The following is an 18,527-nucleotide window of genomic DNA, read 5'->3' on the forward strand; positions in this document are numbered from 1 at the left end:
CCTGTGTTTTAAGTGATAAAATATTAAATCTAAATAGACTGTAAAAGCTAAGTGTGTAAATTGTAATCACTGGGGCAACCACTAAAAAATGATGCAAAGCTACATGGTCAAAAACCAATAAATAAATTAAAATAAAACATTCATATGCAAAAATTCCAAAAGAGGTCAGGTAAGAGGAAAAGAGGAACAACAGAGAAAACAGGAAAATGATATAATGCACAACTAAATCCAGCCATTTTAATTATCATGGTAAATATCAATGGTCTATACATACCAATTAAAACATAGAAATTCTCACATTTAATTTTTAAAAGACCAAACTATATACAACATGATAGTTTCAAGAAATCTACTTGATAGATAGTAACTCTAATCAGAAAAAAAACTGGATTGGCTTTTACAGTGTCAGAATAAGCAGACTTCAGAATAAGGAAAATTACCAGCAGTAAAGAGGAAAATTATATGGTGAAGATTGGAGCAAATACCCAAGAAGACAACAATTTAAAATGTATATGCTCCTAAGAACCCAGAGCTCCAGAGTATATGAAGCAAAAACTGATAGAAAAGAAGCAGAGACAAATCCACAAATATACCTGGCCATTTAAACACTCCTCTCTCTATAATAGGTAGATGGAAAATTAGCAAAGATAGAGAAGACCTGAACAATACTATCAACCAACTTGACCAGATGACATTTATAAAGCACACCACCCAACAGGAGCAGAATACACATTCAAGTGCACACATGGAATATTCATCAAGATAGGCCATATTCTGGGCCTTAAAAAAAAAATAGCAATTTTTTTTTTTTGCAATTTTTTAAAAAACTGAAGTTGTGGACTTCTCTGGTGGCTCAGCAATAAAGGATTCACCTGCCAATACAGGAGACATGGGTTTAATCCCTAGTCCTGGGGGTCCTGGGGGCTTCCCTGGTGGCTTAGACAGTAAAGAATCTGCCTGCAATGCAGGAAACCCTGGTTCAATCCCTGGGCCGGGAAGATACCCTGGAGAAAGAAATGGCAACCCACACCAGTATTCTTGCCTGGAAAATTCCATGGGCAGAGGGACCTGGCAGGCTACAGTTCATAGGGTCACAAAGAGTCAGACACGACTGAGCGACTAACACCAGGGGATCCCACATGCTGTGAAGAAACTAAGCCCATGCACCAAAACTACTGAGTCAGTGCTCTAGAGCCTGGGAGCCACAACTACTGAAGCCTGCGTGCCCTAGATCCCGTGCTCTGAAACAAAGAGAAGTCACTGCAGTGAGAAGCCCGTGCACCTCAACTAGAAAGTACCCCCCACCATACTCTCTGCAGCTAAAGAAAAGCCCATGCAGCAATGAAGACTCAGCACAGCAAAAAAATAATAATTTTTAAAAAACAAATTACACAGAGCTGATCATAAAAGCCTTAAACAGCAAGTCATTATTTAGTGACTAGAAAGATTTCTGGAAAATCCCCAAATATTTGGAAATTACAAAATGCTGATGGAAAAAATTGCTGATGAAAGAAATCAGGGAAGACCCAAATAAAGAGTCATATAGATGGGAAAAATTAATTCAGTTAATGTTTCAATTTTCTCCCGAATTGATATGTGTATTTCCAAAAGGATTTCTTACAGATTCATATGGAAAGGCAAAGAAAGTAGAATACCCCAAACAAAGTAAAGAAGAGTAAAAGAGTAAAAGACTCATGCCATATGATTTAAAAACTTACTACAGTAACCAATAGTGTGGTCCTGGAGAAAAGAGAGACACAAAAGTCAATGGAACAGAATAGGGCAGGGATTGGCAAACTGAGGCCTGTGGGCCAAATCTGACTGATTGCCTGTTTTTGTAAATTACGTTTTATGAAATACAGTCATGTTCACAGTCATAGCCATTTGTTTACATATTGTCTATAGTTGCTTTCATGCTACCATAACTGAGCTGAGTGCTGCAACAGAAACCATTTGACCTGCAGAGCCTAAACTATTTAACAAACATTTGGCCCTTTAAGGAAAAAATAATAATCAATTCCTGAAATAGAGAGGCTAGAAATAAACCCAAAACATATATAGCCAAATGATTTTTGATCAAAGTGAAAAACCAACTCAATGGAGAAATGACAGTCTTTTCAACAAATGGTGCCAGGATAATTGGACATCCATTTGCACACACACCCAATAAAGACCAACTGAATCTTGACTATACCTCACACTTCAAATTAACTCAAGATTGATCACAGACCCAAAAGTAAAGCAGAATACTAAAACTCTTAGAAGAAAATACAAGAGACTTTGAGTGAGGAATAGTCTTAAAACATACTATCTAAGCAAAATTCATAAAAGAACACATTGATAAGTTGTACTTCATCAAAATTCTAAACTTATGCTCTTTTAAAGATATTGTTAAGAAAATGAAAAGACAAGCCACAAATTGGCAGAAAATATTTGCAAATCAGATATTTGACAAAGGACTTTATCCAAAATATATGAAGAACTCTCAAAATTCCACAGTAATAAAACAGACAACCCAATTTTAAAATGGGCAAAAGAAGATATACAGATGGCAAATAAGCATATGAAAAGATGCCCCACATCATATGTCATTAGGGAAATACAAATTAAACCAATGAGATACCATTACATACCAATTAAAATGGCCAAAATCCAGAACGCTGACAACACAAAATGCTGGCAAGGTTACAGAGGAACAGGAAATAATCTGTAATTTTTGTAATGGACAAAAGCCTTGGACAGCTAATCAAAGAGATACACAGATGACAAATCAGCACGTAAAAAGATGTTTAATATTATTAGTCATGAGAAAAATGCAAATTAAAACCACAATGAGATACTAATATAAATCTAATAGAATGCCTAAAAACCAAACCAAAACAACAAAAAACTGATGTTGTCAAATGCTAATCAGGATGTAGAACAAGTGCTCTTTCTCAAACACTGCTGTTGGAAATGCAAAATGCTACAGTCACTTTGGAAAACATTTTAGTGATTTCTTATAAATTTAACAAACTTGCCATACAGCCCAGTTCCCAGTCCCAGGTATTTACTTAAGTGAAATGAAAGCCTCTAGTCACACAAAAACCTGTATCTGCTTTTTTGTCTTGTTTCTCTCGTTTTCCACCTTGATCCTGCCACCAGGTGTATCTCAACTGCTTTTGGCTTCTCAGCTTTACTCTCTGTTTTTCTTTCTTTATAATTCTCTCTAATCATCCTGTTCCTTGCTGCCTCAATAAGTTCCACATCTTAGCAGGCCTTGGAACCTAACCCCTAGCACTGGCAAATGCTCCACCCAGGACTATCACTTTCGGTTATTAGCATGATGTCATGCAAGCCCACTGCTCTGTTTTATCCATAAGCATTTTAGAAAGTATAATCATTTACTGGACTCTAGCTTTCCTCATCTATTTCATTTTCTGAGCTCTTAATATTTATCATATCCCTAATGTTATCTAAGGTTCCAGAAAATGGAGTCCTGCATGTGACTTAATGACCAACTAGAGTCTCTTATTAAAAAAAAAAAAAGCAAAGTCCCTTATCAAATAAAGCAAACAGCAAAGTCTGAAATAAAATCTGAACTCCAGTTTAGCTTCTTAATTGTATATTATTGCTTTTCTTGTTCTAATCTAAATATTTGATGTCCTCAAGCACCATTTAAACTTTTCTGTGAGGTTGGTCAAACCACCCACTCTCTTAGTATTTTAGTCTCTACTTTGAGTACACCATCATTTGAGAGAGCTTTTGAACACTGTCTCCAAGAAGCCAGCAATTAGTAGATTTGACAACTGTTTATTCTGCATTTAAGACAGCACCAGAAAAAAAGCCTCTATAGGTGACCTCCCTACATGGATGGCATAAACCTCTTACTCCAAAATATTCTCTAAGAAAGAGTATTTACAGATAGACTTTGTTTTGCAGTCAGTAGGGATATCTTGCCTTGTGATTAGATTTTCTTGGCTAGTTGTATGATTTTGTATGTGCATGAATGAAAGCATTTGTAACATGGGTGAGTGGGTGTGGATCCACCTGTCAATGACAACCTCAGCTAAGGGTTCCTGCTTCAGGGAGACGGAAATGGTCACTTATTCTACCAACTTGGAACTCATAGAGTTTTCTGGGGAAAAAAATTTTTTAAAGACACTACACCTACATGTTTAAATAATAGATCTTTTTTCCCTTAGTTTTTTCCTAGCTAAGATTATAGGGATTCTCTCAAATTATAAAAGGTTACTTAGCCCAAGTCCCTCTTTTGAACATGGTTCAGCCTCTATGACAACCAGTGATGGTATGGTAGGTGCAGGGAGATATCTCGGATCATACACAATTTAAGCTTTTATGATCTGAAGATTTCCTTTTTCTAACATTTCATCTTCTTTGTCCACCACAGTGTCATGTAGTGCTAGCTCTTAAAATAAATGTGTCTGATGATGACTTTCACTGTCCTATAGGACTGTGCTCTGAACTCTTAAGTGTGAAAAATGAATGTAGGTACTGAGACCAAATGAACCCTCTAATTTTTCAGTTTGCCTTTAAAATGAGTATGTATCTTCTCAGTAAGTCATAGTATTTTATAATGGCTAATCAAATTATCTTTGACTGTGTGGATCACAAAAAACTGAGGAAAATTCTTCAAGAGATGGGAATACCAGACCACCTTACTTGCCTCCTGAGAAATCTGCATGCAGGTCAGGAAGCAACAGTTAGAACCGGACATGAAACAACAATTTTTCCAAATTGGGAAAGGAGTACGTCAAGGCTGTATATTGTCACCCTGCTTATTATTTAACTTCTATGCAGAGCACATCCTGTGAAATGCCAGGCTGGATGAAGCACAAGCTGAAATCAAGATTGCTGGGAGAAATATCAATAACCTCAGATATGCAGATGACATCACCCTTATGGCAGAAAGTAAAGAAGAACTAAAGAGCCTCTTGATGAAAGTGAAAGAGGAGACTGAAGAAGTTGGCTTAAAGCTCAACATTCAGAAAACGAAGATCATGGCATCCAGTCCCATCACTTCATGGGAAATAGATGGGGAAACAGTGGAACAGTGACAGACTTTATTTTGGGGGGCTCCAAAATCACTGCAGATGGTGACTGCAGCCATGAAATTAAAAGACACTTGCTCCTTGGAAGAAAAGCTGTGACCAGCCTAGACAGCATATTAAAAAGCAGAGACATTACTTTGCCAACAAAGGTGCATATAGCCAAAGCTATAGTTTTTTACAGTAGTTACATACAGATGTGAGAGTTGGACCATAAAGAAAGCTGAGTGCTGAAGAACTGATGCTTTTGAACTGTGGTGTTGGAAAGACTCCTAAGAGTCCCTTGAACTGCAAGATCAAACCAGTCAATCCTAAAGGAAATCAGTCCTGAATATTCATTGGAAGGACTGATGCTGAAGCTGAAACTCCAATACTTTGGCCACTTGATACGAAGAACTGACTCATTGGAAAAGACCCTGATGCTGGGAAAGATTGAAGGCAGGAGGAGAAGGGGATGACAGAGGATGAGATGTTTGGATGGCATTACCAACTCAATGGACATGAGTTTGAGTAAGCTCCGGGAGTTGGTGATGGACAGGGAAGCCTGGCGTGCTGCAGTCCATGGGGTGGCAAAGAGTCAGACATGGCTGAGCGACTGAACTAAACTGAATCAAATTGTAAGACAGTAAAAGGATTAGGACTAATCTTTTAGACATACAGTTATAGAGACAGTCCTCACTTGGCACAATTTCAATATACACAAATTTCACTTACCACAGTTTAGTTAAATAATACCAATATGCACACAAATTTCAATTACCCGTAGGATATTTATTCACTGTAAGTAACTGCATGAAACACAAACCTCACTTCTAAGTTTTTAGTCCATAAATCACTACATAAATAACAGATGAGCACCATAGTGAGTGGCAAATTCATCACTTCTTTCAAACTGACTGGTCTCAGCACATGGGTTATTCAGTTCACACACAGACAACAAAGAATATTGCTTTATTGTCTCCATATCTCTGGATATGCAGCACTTTAGGAAAGAAGATACTCAAAAGAAGGAATTAGCCAACAAAGGTTGAGGTACAGTAAAGGATCAAAAAGTGATAATGCTGAAGATGAAAACTGAATCAAACATAAACGAAGTTACGGAAGAGATAACTGACCGTGGATGACACTGCCACCATTCGAGAGACCCTAGAAAAGCAGCGAGAGGAATGAGCAAAGCATAAATGAGGAAAGGATGATCATGTCCCAGAGCAAGTGATGCTGGAAAAATAGTTCACATTAAAGTGACCCTCAGAGATATTTTATAACATTGAAAAAAAAAAAGATAAAATGTTGGAACCTGATCTAGACTTGGAAAGGAATATGAGAATTTGGAAAGGCATAGAAAAGATGCTCACTCCATACCCTAAGTTACATTGTAAGAAGGCAAGCACTATTCAAACAATTCTTGATGAGTTTTTTCTTCTTTTGGTAGAAACTGTTCTAATGAATCCTAGCAAAACAATTCAGATGGTGTGTGAGAACATTATTTCCACTGCTACAATATGCAACCTTCTTTAAAAAAGTGTTTCAAAGAAGAACACAAACTTTCCATGTATATGGACTATAATATTGCAAAATTAAACCTTTTTTTCTTATACAAATTACTCCATAATTTTGAAACTTGAAAGAATCAGTGAGTAGTTTGATTTTAATACTCAGAAGCTTTTGAATAGTAGTGAACAAAAATAATGGGGGATTTTTCATTTAACAAAATCAATGAAGTACTTACACCTACATAACTCTTCAGTGTTGAAAGACTTATTGAAAAAGATATAAAACGCACCCTCCAAAATATCTCATAAGTAGGAAAGACCACTCTGTATGCCTTAAGACATTAGTTAAGAATTTAGAGACAGAGGAAGGGAAAATCCTTAGCAGTAGTATCTTGGTAAGCTTTCTTTACAAAAAAAACACAAAACTTTACATCTCAATATTTCTAATTAGAGTGTACTAAATATTAGCTTTACTGCTTTTTTCATTTCCCTATTCATTACCACTGACCATAATGGACTCTTTAATGTTTTGACAAAAAAAATTTTTAAGTCACTAAACAACTGTAATTTTTCCCATTGATTTTTAAGATCACAATTTCAGCCTATATAGTTCTTTTTATGGTCCCAGACAACCGTGCAAAGAACTGCCTGTGCTAGAAAATGAATTACATTAAGAATCATTTTATATTGATTAGACCAGGAGTTTTCATGCTATGCTCAGCAAAATCCTGGGTTTCAATAAAGTGTTTTAGGGCTTCCAAACATTTCGGAAGTGTTTGACTTTAACTTCATTTTTTAAATGTAGTTTATTTTTTAATTAATATACTATTTTCTAGAAGCTTTAGATTTATTGAAAAATGGAGACAATGCTGAAAGTTCCCATGTACTTCCCTTTCCTCTCTCCCCTCAGTTTTCTTTATTATTAATTATTATATTAGTATGGCACATTTGTTATCATTAATGAACTTATATGAATACATTATTACTATTAAAGTCTACATTGTATTCAGATTTCCATTGTTCTTATCTAAAGTTCCTTTTCTTTTTCTGGATCCCACCCAGGACACCACATTACATTTAGTTGTCATGCATATCTGCTGAGGCTCCTCTCAGCTGTGACAGGACTTCCCTTGTTTTTGAGGCTGAGGACAACTGGTCAGGTATACTGTAAGATGTCCCTCTATTGGAATTTGTCTATTATTTTTTTAATTAGACTGAGATTACAAGGCTTGGGGAGGAAGATTACACAGATAAAGTGCCATTTTCATCTCACAGTAACTATTTTTTAAAAATAAATACACAATATCATGCACTCTCTAATGGCCCCTCTACAAAATTTTTTATACACTGAAAGCTACCGAACTATGAACTCTTACAAAAATTACTGTAAAATGTCTCCTCTAATGGCTCTGTTTGGGTTTCCCAGGTGGCTCAGATGGTAAAGTGTCTGCCTGCAATGAAGGAGACAAGGGTTTGATCCCCAGGTCAGGAAGATCCCCTGGAGAAGGAAATGGCAACCCACTCCAGTACTCTTGCCCGGAAAATTCCATGGATGGAAGAAAATCCTGAGATTGCAAGATAGTACATAAAAATAAACTGTCATATTTTACAACCACTCATCTATATGTATGGGCTTCCCTGGTGGCTCAGTGGTAAAGAATCCATCTGCCAATGTAGGAGCTGCAGGTTCAGTCCATGGGTGAGGAAGATCCCCTGGAGAAGGAAATGGCAACTCACTCCAGCGTTCTTACCTGGGAAATCCCATGAACAGAGGAGCCTGACTGGCCACTGTCCATGGGATCTCAAAAGAGCAGGACATAACTCAGTGACTAAACAACAAATCTGTATGCATAAAGACTTTTCTAATGCTGTTCAAAACAAGTCAGGGATTCCAACAAAGGCCATTTCCTTCTCCAGGGAATCCTCCCAATCTAGGGATCGAACCTGCATCTCTTAAGTCTCCTGCACTGGCAAGCAGATTCTTTATCACAAATGCCACCTGGATCCTCCCTGTCCATCAAAGGTAAGATTAGATCAGCTACTCAATAAATATTTGTAGAAAGAATGAAAAAAATATGAGCCAACCAATAAATAATGAGTGACTTGTGCTACTGGCACTAGGCTCCATTCGAGGACTCTGAACAGAGGGTTGAAGGAAACAGAATTGCGGGTTATCAAATGTCTTTGTATGGACTAAATGTTTATGTCCTCCTACAAATTCACATATTGAAACCCTAACCTCAAAGTGATGGTATTCAGAAGTGAGGCCTTTGAGAGGTAATTTAGATTAGATGAGGTCATGAGGGTGGAACCCTCATGAATGGGATTACTGTATATATACCCTTAAAAGGGTCACCATAGAGCTCACTTCCCCTCTGTTTTCCACGATCTCAGATTACAACAAAAAGATGGCCATCTATGAACCAGGAAGCAGGTCCTCACTGGACACTGAAGCTACTGACTGGCACCTTGATCTTGGACTTCAGTCTCTAGGACCATAAGAAATCAGATCAGATCAGATCTGATCAGTCCTGTCCGACTCTTTGCGACCCCATGAATCGCAGCACGCCAGGCCTCCCTGTCCATCACCAACTCCCGGAGTTCACTGAGACTCACGTCCATCGAGTCAGTGATGCCATCCAGCCATCTCATCCTCTGTCACCCCCTTCTCCTCTTGCCCCCGATCCCTCCCAGCATCAGAGCCTTTTACAATGAGTCAACTCTTCGCATGAGGTGGCCAAAGTACTGGAGTTTCAGCTTTAGCATCATTCCTTCCAAAGAAATCCCAGGGCTGATCTCCTTTAGAATGGACTGGTTGGATCTCCTTGCAGTCCAAGGGACTCTCAAGAGTCTTCTCCAACACCACAGTTCAAAAGCATCAATTCTTTGGCGCTCAGCCTTCTTCACAGTCCAACTCTCACATCCATACATGACCACAGGAAAAACCATAGCCTTGACTAGACGGACCTTTGTTGGCACAGTAATGTCTCTGCTTTTGAATATGCTGTCTAGGTTGGTCATAACTTTCCTTCCAAGGAGTAAGCGTCTTTTAATTTCATGGCTGCAGTCACCATCTGCAGTGATTTTGGAGCCCCCAAAAATAAAGTCTGACACTGTTTACACTGTTTCCCCATCTATTTCCCATGAAGTGGTGGGACCGGATGCCATGATCTTCATTTTCTGAATGTTGAGCTTTAAGCCAACTTTTTCACTCTCCACTTTCACTTTCATCAATAAAGGGGCTTTTGAGTTCCTCTTCACTTTCTGCCATAAGGGTGGTGTCATCTGCATATCTGAGGTTATTGATATTTCTCCCGGCAATCTTGATTCCAGCTTGTGTTTCTTCCAGTCCATAAGAAATCAATTCTGTTATTTAAAAGCCACCCAGTCTACAGTATTGTTACAGAAGCCCAAACGTACCAAGACAGTCTTCAAGTTGTCACATAATCATAAGTATTATCCTCCCAAGTTACCGTTATTAACTCTCAAATATATATGTAGATATATAGATATATATTTCAGTGTATTCATTCCTGTAAATACTCAAATCTATGAACAACTTCCCCAGATGAGCTGAGGAGATGTCACAAACTAAAACTGCCTCCTCCTCTTCTACATCCTTTATTTTTACCCTCTCCAATCGCCTCACACAGTAGCCCTCTTAGTCAGATGCACTAGTTAGCCATTGTAACCCTTCAGAGAATTTCAGCAGAGATCTGGATATCCAGCACACTCTGATGTGGTATTTGCATTGCATGCTTAATTTGTCTATAACATTACGAATTCTGCACTCCTACATTTCACTGTTAAAATCATAATACTATTTTGGTACTTCTCTTTTGCAATGAAATTAGCATTTCCATGTAAAGTAGAAAAACTGTTGGTTGTCTCCCTAACGTGTCTAGGGACGTCATCCAAGCCTGAAGTTTAAATTCCCAGCACCTGGGATGAGCCATACACTTGTACAGGTTTCTCAGTGCACTGAAGTACTGCCGTGGACTCCTGCCTAGGTCTCTTCATGGCAGAGGATGACCTGGCTGACTTCTCCTTTGGTAAAACTGAAGGAACCTGAGATCAGAGACACTATATGGGAGTTTTCTACTGAAGTGAATTTTCTCCTTACCCTTATAGGATTTTCTGACAGAATGAAAGAGCATGTAGGCTGCACTGTTAAAGGAGGTACCAGGAATCCAGTGAGCCTAGTACCCAAAATAAGAAAGCTTAAGGGTTTTCCAACTAGTGCTCACACCAGAGCCTGCACCCAGACACTCCAGGGAGTATCTCAGAAAGGGGCCCAGAAGAAGGCAGAAGAGCCTCCAAAACATTTCCATCAAGTTCGGGGACATTTATTCCTCATATTCATGAAGATTTCCAGGAGTTGTGTGACTACTGGTCTTAGTTTATGGAATCTTGCCATCAGAGAACTGACAGTTTAAGCAGGAGAAACAAACAAACACACTTTTCAGACAGGGTCAGGGACATGGAGAGAAACTTCCCAGATGATATTTTTGACATATTTTTCAATTTCATAACTCTAATTCTAACCTTAAAAATCTACAAATTGTTCATATACTCATTTCAGTGTATGAAGAGTGAAGAATAAATTGGGAAACTGCATCCCAATTTAGATGTATCCAGGCAGAACCCAGACTGAGAAGACTTCGGTGGCAGCTGGAAAAGAGGGCAAGGGGCCAAACTCACAGCCTGTAGAACCCAAAATTAACTTGTTTCAGGGTTATCTTGGCAGTACTCTGGCTTGCATTTCAATCCATTGCCCTAAAACGCTAACAGAAAGAAAAGTGTTAAGTCTTTATGTTGTGGGGTAGAGGTAGCTATTTCCCCAAAAATCACCTGAGTTTGAGAAGACAAGTGAGAACCTGGAGCTCTTCTCTACCTCCAGAACCTTCTCTCTGGTCTTCTGGCACCTGTCATGTCCCAGGGATTTAATCCTGACTCAGTCTACTCACCTTCACCTGTTCTTTTTCAGCATGGCCAATATTCCTCTCCCTTTACTCTATCCCATAAAAGCAGGCCCTAAGGGAATCTCATGTCATTATGTAATATTCTTCCCTACTACTACCATCCCTCTGAGCTATCTGCAACTCCAAGCCATGCCCAAATGTCAAGAAACTGAGCCTATTTTTCCTATGTTGAAGCAGGCAATTTAGAAGGAATAATATTGTAATGAAATTATGGATACTTTTTCTATCCTTAAAAATTTCAGTATGGTGGCATTAGCATTGATATTATAATAAATGAAATAATGTTTTCCTTAAATATTTTATAAAATCATAAGCATATTTGTCTTAAAATAAAATATATGAGTGTGTGTGTATTAGGCACTCAGTCATGACTGACTCTTTGTGACCCCATGGACTGTAGCCCACCAGGCTCCTCTGTCCATGGAATTTTCCAGGCAAGAATACTGGAGTGGGTTGCCATTTCCTTCTCCAAGGGATCTTCCTGGCTCAAACCTGGGTCTCCCACATTGCAGACAGATTCTTTACTTTCTGAGTCACCTGGAAATTTAAATACTTCTATAAAAATGAATAGCTTACAAATAAATATTTAACCTATTGCTATAACAAAATACTATTTTTATGTAAAAATACAGAAATTTTTTCCATACATATCCCAAATATACCCTAATCATGCTTCTGTCCTCTCCGTGCGAGCCTAACTCCTACTAGAACATCTTCTAGTAGAAGTTAGATAATGTGAGTCCTTCGCCTCCTGCCAGAACATAAGCTTCATGCAAGCAGGTACTCCTTTTTTGTTCACCACTGTATCCCTAGCTCTAAGTACAATGTCTGATAAACAGTAGTCACTCAATCAATATTGCTTAATAAGTGAACGTACACCTGCATGCATTTTTATACAAGACAGGAACACTAAAGCAATCAAGTAGAAGCAATAAGAATGTATGTGTGGACTTCTCAGATGGTCCAGTGGTTAAGAATCCTCCTGCCAATGCAGGGGACACGGGTTCAATCCCTGGTCCAGGAAAATCCCACAACTAGAAAAGCTCCAGCTAGCTACAGCTAGAGAAAACCCCACATGAGGCAATAAAGATCCAATGAAGCCAAAAAATAAATTTAAAAAAAGTTTTAAAAAATGCATATGTTACATGGGTCTTTGTTGAAGTATTAATACTTGTTGAAGTATTAATAATGGATAACACTTATTAAGTACTTATTAGGTACATATGTTAGGCACTATGCTAAGCACTTGATATGTAAAAATATGATATAGCCACTATTATTAATTTTTTAAAACCTGGAGGAAACAATTTTTGAGAAGTTAGTATTGTTACTATATACCTACATATAATATCTCCTTTTAATTTAGCAAAATACTAAATAGTCTTCATGAGTTATTCTTCAATAAGATTACAGAATAATTTTAACAGTGTTCACATTTGCACTCTCAAAGTCACAGAGGAAGTTAAAAGAGCTGCAATAAGGATTTTGATTCCTTAATTCTAGTATGTTGCCAAAGCAGCTCAAATTTCTTCCCAGAAAACAAATACAAACATCTGTGGTACTGCTGCCCCTGTTCTGGTTCTGGTGTCGGAAAGTTAATCAGTGATTACAAAATTCTTTGTAAATACAAAGTGCCATAGAAATGCAAAACATCTACAACAACAGTAATTAGTTCTAATCACCATCTTTTTTGTGTGCAGCTGTCTCTCAAAATTCACTTTGGGAGTTTAATCACCCCATCTCAACAAATAAAGTAACCGCCCCTTTTCTCAGACCCTAATAAGAAGCTGTCCCTCACTCCTCCCCCCAGCCACACCCAAGACACCCTCCATTCCCTACACACATCCTTCTCCCACGTGAGAAAACACTGAATGCTGACATTAAGAAAAACAAGTTCAAATTAAGCCTTGAGCCTTTTTCAGTTCAGTTTAGTTGCTCAGTTGTGTCCGACTCTTTGCAACCCCATGAACCACAGCACGCCAGGCTTCCCTGTCCATCACCAACTCCCAGAGCGTGCTCAAACTCATGTCCATCGACTCGGTAAAGCCATCCAACCATCTCATCTTCTGTTGTCCCCTTCTCCTCCCTTTAATCTTTCCCAGCATCAGGGTCTTCTCAGATGAGTCAGTTCTTCACATCAGGTGGCCAAAGTATTGGAGGTTCAGCTTCAGCATCAGTCCTTCCAATGAATGTTCAGAACTGATTTCCTTTAGGATTGACTGGTTGGATCTCCTCGTAGTCCAAGGGACTCTCAAGAGTCTTCTCCAACACCACAGTTCAAAAGCATCAATTCATCAGTGTTCAGCTTTCTTTATGGTCCAACTCTCACATCCATACACAACTACTGGAAAAACCATAGCTTTGACTAGATGGACCTTTATCAGCAGAGTATTTTAAAACCCTTGAATTTTAAACAAAATTGAGCACAAGACCCTGGAGAAATATACACATTTCAAAATATAACTCCTCCTGTCCCCTACACAGGTAGGAACCTTTTCCTCCATCTAAGCTCCAGTAACGCTCAGGTAACTATCCTAAAAACAAAAATCATGGCATCCAGTTCTATTTACTTCAAGGCAAATAGACAGGCAAACAACGGAAACAGTAAACAGATTTTAACAGACTTCTGCTCTGAAATCACTGCAGACAGTGACTGCAGCCATGAATTAGAATACTCTTGCTCCTTGGAAGAAAAGCTATGACCAACCTAGACAGCATATTAAAAAGCAGAGACATTACTTTGCCAACAAAGGTCCATATAGTCAAAGCTATGGTTTCTCCAGTGGTCATGTATGGATGCAAGAGTTGGATCATAAAGAAGGCTGAACACCAAAGAACTGATGCTTTTGAGCTGCAGTGTTCGAGAAGACTCTTGAGAGTCCCTTGGACTACAAGAAGATCCAACCAGTCAATCCTAAAGGAAATCAATCCTGAATATTCATTAGAAGGACTGATGCTGAAGCTGCAACTCCAATACTTTGGCCACCTAATTAGAAGAGTCTACTCATTAGAAAAGACCCTGATGCTGGGAAAGACAGAAGGCAGGAGGAGAACGGGACGACAGAGGACAAGATGGTTGGATGGTATCACCGACTCGATGGACATGGGTTTGAGCAAGCTCTGGGAGATAGTGAAGGACAGGGAAGCCTGGCGTGCTGCAGTTCATGGGATTGTAAACAGTCGGACATGACTGAGCAACTGAACAACTACTATGCTAAAAAACCAGGTTGACAAATATTGTTTATTTTGCAGTGTAAGGTTCATAATATGCACTGAATACATTTAACAATCATGACAATCATCAATTCAACATTCTTGTTTGTACTGTCTATGGCTTCTTGAGTAGTTGCAAGAGATCATATGGCCCACAAAACCAAAAATATTTACTATCTGGTCCTTTATAGAAGTAGTTCACCAACCCTTAATAGGGTATGAATATAGGTTGTGACTTCCCTGGTGGCTCAGATGGTAAAGCGTCTGTCTACAATGTGGGAGACCCAGGTTTGATCCCTGGGTTGGGAAGATCCCCTGGAGAAGGAAATGGCAATCCACTCCAGTACTCTTGCCTGGAAAATCCCATGGACACAGGAGCCTGGTAGGCTACAGTCCATTGGACTGCAAAGACTCAGACGTGACTGATCGACTTCACTTTCACTTTCACTTTCATAGGTAGAGAAAAGGTCTGAGGCCAGAGTCCTAGGGCACTTCAATATGATAAGGAATATAAGAAGGAAAGCTTCATGAACATAGGCAGGAAACCAAGGGAGTCTGGTATCTCCAAAGTCAAGTGAACATCCATTTGAAGGTCCAAGGAAGTAATTGACTATGTTAATATTGCCTAGTGGACAAACAAGATGGGGACTGAGAATTAAATGCTGGATTTCATAACCTGGAGGCCACTGAGGACCTTCACAAGAGCATTCTCAGTGGAATGGTAGGGATGAAGGTCTAATTGATGTGTGGGTGCAGTGAAAAATGGAGAAAGAGGCTGTGGGGACAGATAACAATTATGCTAGAAAGGAGAACAGAGAAAAGAGTCATAAACGAAAACGGTTGTAGAACAGAGTACATTTGTTCTGTGGTTTGTTTTTTGTTAAGATGGTATTAATATATCATGGCATGCTTATGTGCAGATGAGAATATGGGAATGATCCATTAGAGATGAAAATGATGATGAAGATGAAGATGGGTGAGGAGAAGGGGTTGAATTATGATATACTGTGGAAACTTCATCCCTACTGGAAAGAGACCAAGTTTCAGCAGTCAGATGAAATGACTCCCTGTGTTAAACATCTAGGGTGAGTGCGTGTGCGTGTGTGCATGCTGTTGCTTCAGTCGTGTTTGACTCTTTGCAACTCTATGGACTGTAGCTTGCCTGGCTTTCCTGTCCATGGGATTCTCCAGACAAGAATATTGGAGTGAATTGACATGCCCTCCTCCAAGGGATCTTCCTGATCCAGGGATCAAACCCACATCTCTTATGTCTCCTGCACTGGGAGGCAGGTTCTTTTACCACTAGCACCACCTGGGAAGCCCCCAGGACAAGCTCGGGTCCTCCACAAAGAAAGGAAACAATTTATCTGAAACAGAACCATTAAAGTGGGCCCCAAGGCAGACAGCTATCTGGTCTCACTCCTGTAAAAGGCAGTGGTTTGGGAGGCGCACAAAGGGCCACGAAGGGACGATCTCAGGTAACCTGTCCATAGATGGAATGCATCGTGCAGACTCTGAAAACAAAGCTGACTTGCAAGCCATATCGCCTGCTACTGACAGATGGCACTCCCTAGGCTGGTTTTCCTTTTGTTACCCTTTACTAACGTCTCATTCAGATATTTCAGCTTTCAACAGGGAATCTCCATAAAGCTGTATGTCCATGTGAGAATTAGCGTGGTAAAAGACATTGGTCTCCTTGAGGCTAGGGCAGTGAGGGAAACTGTGACCAGAAATGGGTGAATGAATTCCACAGGTGGTGCTCGACCACAAAGTCCACACACTCTTGATTTTCATTCCTTAAAAATTCTGTCTTATTTCATTAAGAAGAGGAAACCCTGGACCTCCCTGGTAGTCCAATGGTTAAGAATCCCCCTTTCAGGGAAGCAGATCTGGGTTAGATCCCTGGTCAGGAAACTAAGATCTCACATGCCTTGGGGCAACTAAGCCCAGATATAACAACTACAAAACTCGCACGATGCAACAAAATATCCCACATGCTGCAACTGAAGCCCCACAGAGCCAAAAATAAATTAATTAATTTTTTAAAAAAAAGAAGAGGAAACCTTAAAAATTCATAGAAGAGTTTGGGTAAAAAGGAGGACAGGTACTAGTAAGATCATGGTTTAAAGTCATACAGTTTTTCTTATAAAATAAAACTCTGAACTTTCAGTTTAACACTCCAGAAACACTCTCCAGGAGAGGAGGGGAAGTTCACCAACACTGTCCCCTGAGTTTCTCCTTTGCAGGGGGGAGCTCTTTAACCTCAAGAACTATAACTGATCCCAAGCATACAATGTTCTTTCTTTCACATTCTGTTACAAGTGTACCCAAAAGTCCTCCTGCCTTTGCAGGGTAGGGACAAACTAGAATATTCAAAAGCCTTTCCAGGAGGCTGGGAGAGAATGAAGGCAACAGAAACTGCAGAAGCAGGAAAAAAGGAAATATGAAATCTAGGCACGTGGGCTTTGAAGCCAGATGATCTTGGATTTAAATTTTGGCTCTTATTGACAGTATAACCTTGAGTAAGTCACTCAACCTCACTGAAGCACAGTTTCTTCATCTATAAAGTCAGTAAATTTCCACCTACCTGTGTTAGTTCAGAAGCAAGAAGCAGATACCAAGATCAGACTAGACTTGCAAGTAACTGGGGGAAGTGCCTGTGGGAAAAAAAAATGGGGAGAAAGCTGGAGAAGGCTGAGATGTGCCAGATAGTGACACACATCCGACCCAAAAGAAGGAGCGAGGGAAAGAAGGAAGACAGTACTGGAGGGACCTCAGAATGCCACACTTTCAGAGAGTTTCTGCAAAGCTGATGTAGGATTCTCAGGCCAAAATCTTCTGTCAGAGGTGCCCTCTGTCTCACAGGAACAGGCCTGCTGCGCACCATCACTGGCTGGAAACAGACCACAGGAAATGGGGCCTTGGAGCAAACTGTGGTGCTGTTGTAGAGCACAGCAGCTGAGGACATCGATTGTGCTGCCCACAGTAGGAGTTCTGAGACACATTCCTATAGTCACACACATCTCCCTCCCCACAAGGGCCTGGGGAGTAGCTCCTCCATGGTTCCATGGGAGGAAGGGCCTGCTGAGTCAAACAGACTGTCATCCTCATCACCATCACTGATCTCAGGCCTGCAACTGGTACTCACACCCTGCCTCCTCCTTTCTAAATTTCCCTCACTGTCATCTGTCACCTTGGCTTGTCTTGGTGACTCACCTGGTAGGGTGACCTTGAGACAGGCTGGGACCTGGGACCCTTTGCTGCAGTGCCAGCAATGCTTGTAACTAGACACACATCTCCTCCAGCAACAAAATACAAAGAAACTATATGGGACTAAAAATAACTGCACACACGCCACAGTTAGGGCAAATTCTGGACAAAGGACACAAAGAGACCAAAAATCCCAGCTGCCACTTTTGAAGAGCCTGGAGCAAAAGGAGAGTCAGGAGCAAAAGCAGAGTACTGTGCATGCTCCTTACACAAAATATCACCTAAGGGGTGGGCAAATCACCTAAGCCACTCCCGGCCAGACCTCCGGACACACCCCTACCCTTACCCCATAGCACCTAGTAAAGCCTAAGGTCTAAATTTCTTGTCTGGCCTGTGGTCCATTTCTGTTGATTAAGGAGGCCAAGAACCTGATCAGTAACATATGTGTCAACCTGAGCCTTCATTCCTGAAGGGTCTGGTAATCATGCTGTGAATAACCACACCCTTCTCAGACTAGAACTGCTGCATATGTCCAATCAAAAGGGCAAGGAAATGCCCCACTGCGTCACAGAAATTCCACA

General features: G+C 39.9%; 1 protein-coding gene across 6 annotated transcripts in view; it reads right to left on the bottom strand.

Moving 5' to 3' along the window:
- Positions 1-18,527, bottom strand: part of SPATA31F3 (SPATA31 subfamily F member 3) — a 103,005-nt gene that overhangs the window by 16,353 nt on the left and 68,125 nt on the right. For all 6 annotated transcript variants that reach the window (XM_086415669.1, XM_086415667.1, XM_086415671.1 and 3 more), the window contains exon 2: positions 17,324-17,393. The gene's annotated coding sequence lies outside the window, so the exon portion shown is untranslated. The remainder of the gene's footprint in view (positions 1-17,323; positions 17,394-18,527) is intronic.

This window comes from Bos grunniens, chromosome 8 (assembly GCF_055505025.1).
Source record: "Bos grunniens cultivar Pamir isolate PY7600 chromosome 8, Bosgru_T2T1.0, whole genome shotgun sequence".
Lineage (NCBI taxonomy): Eukaryota > Metazoa > Chordata > Mammalia > Artiodactyla > Bovidae > Bos > Bos grunniens.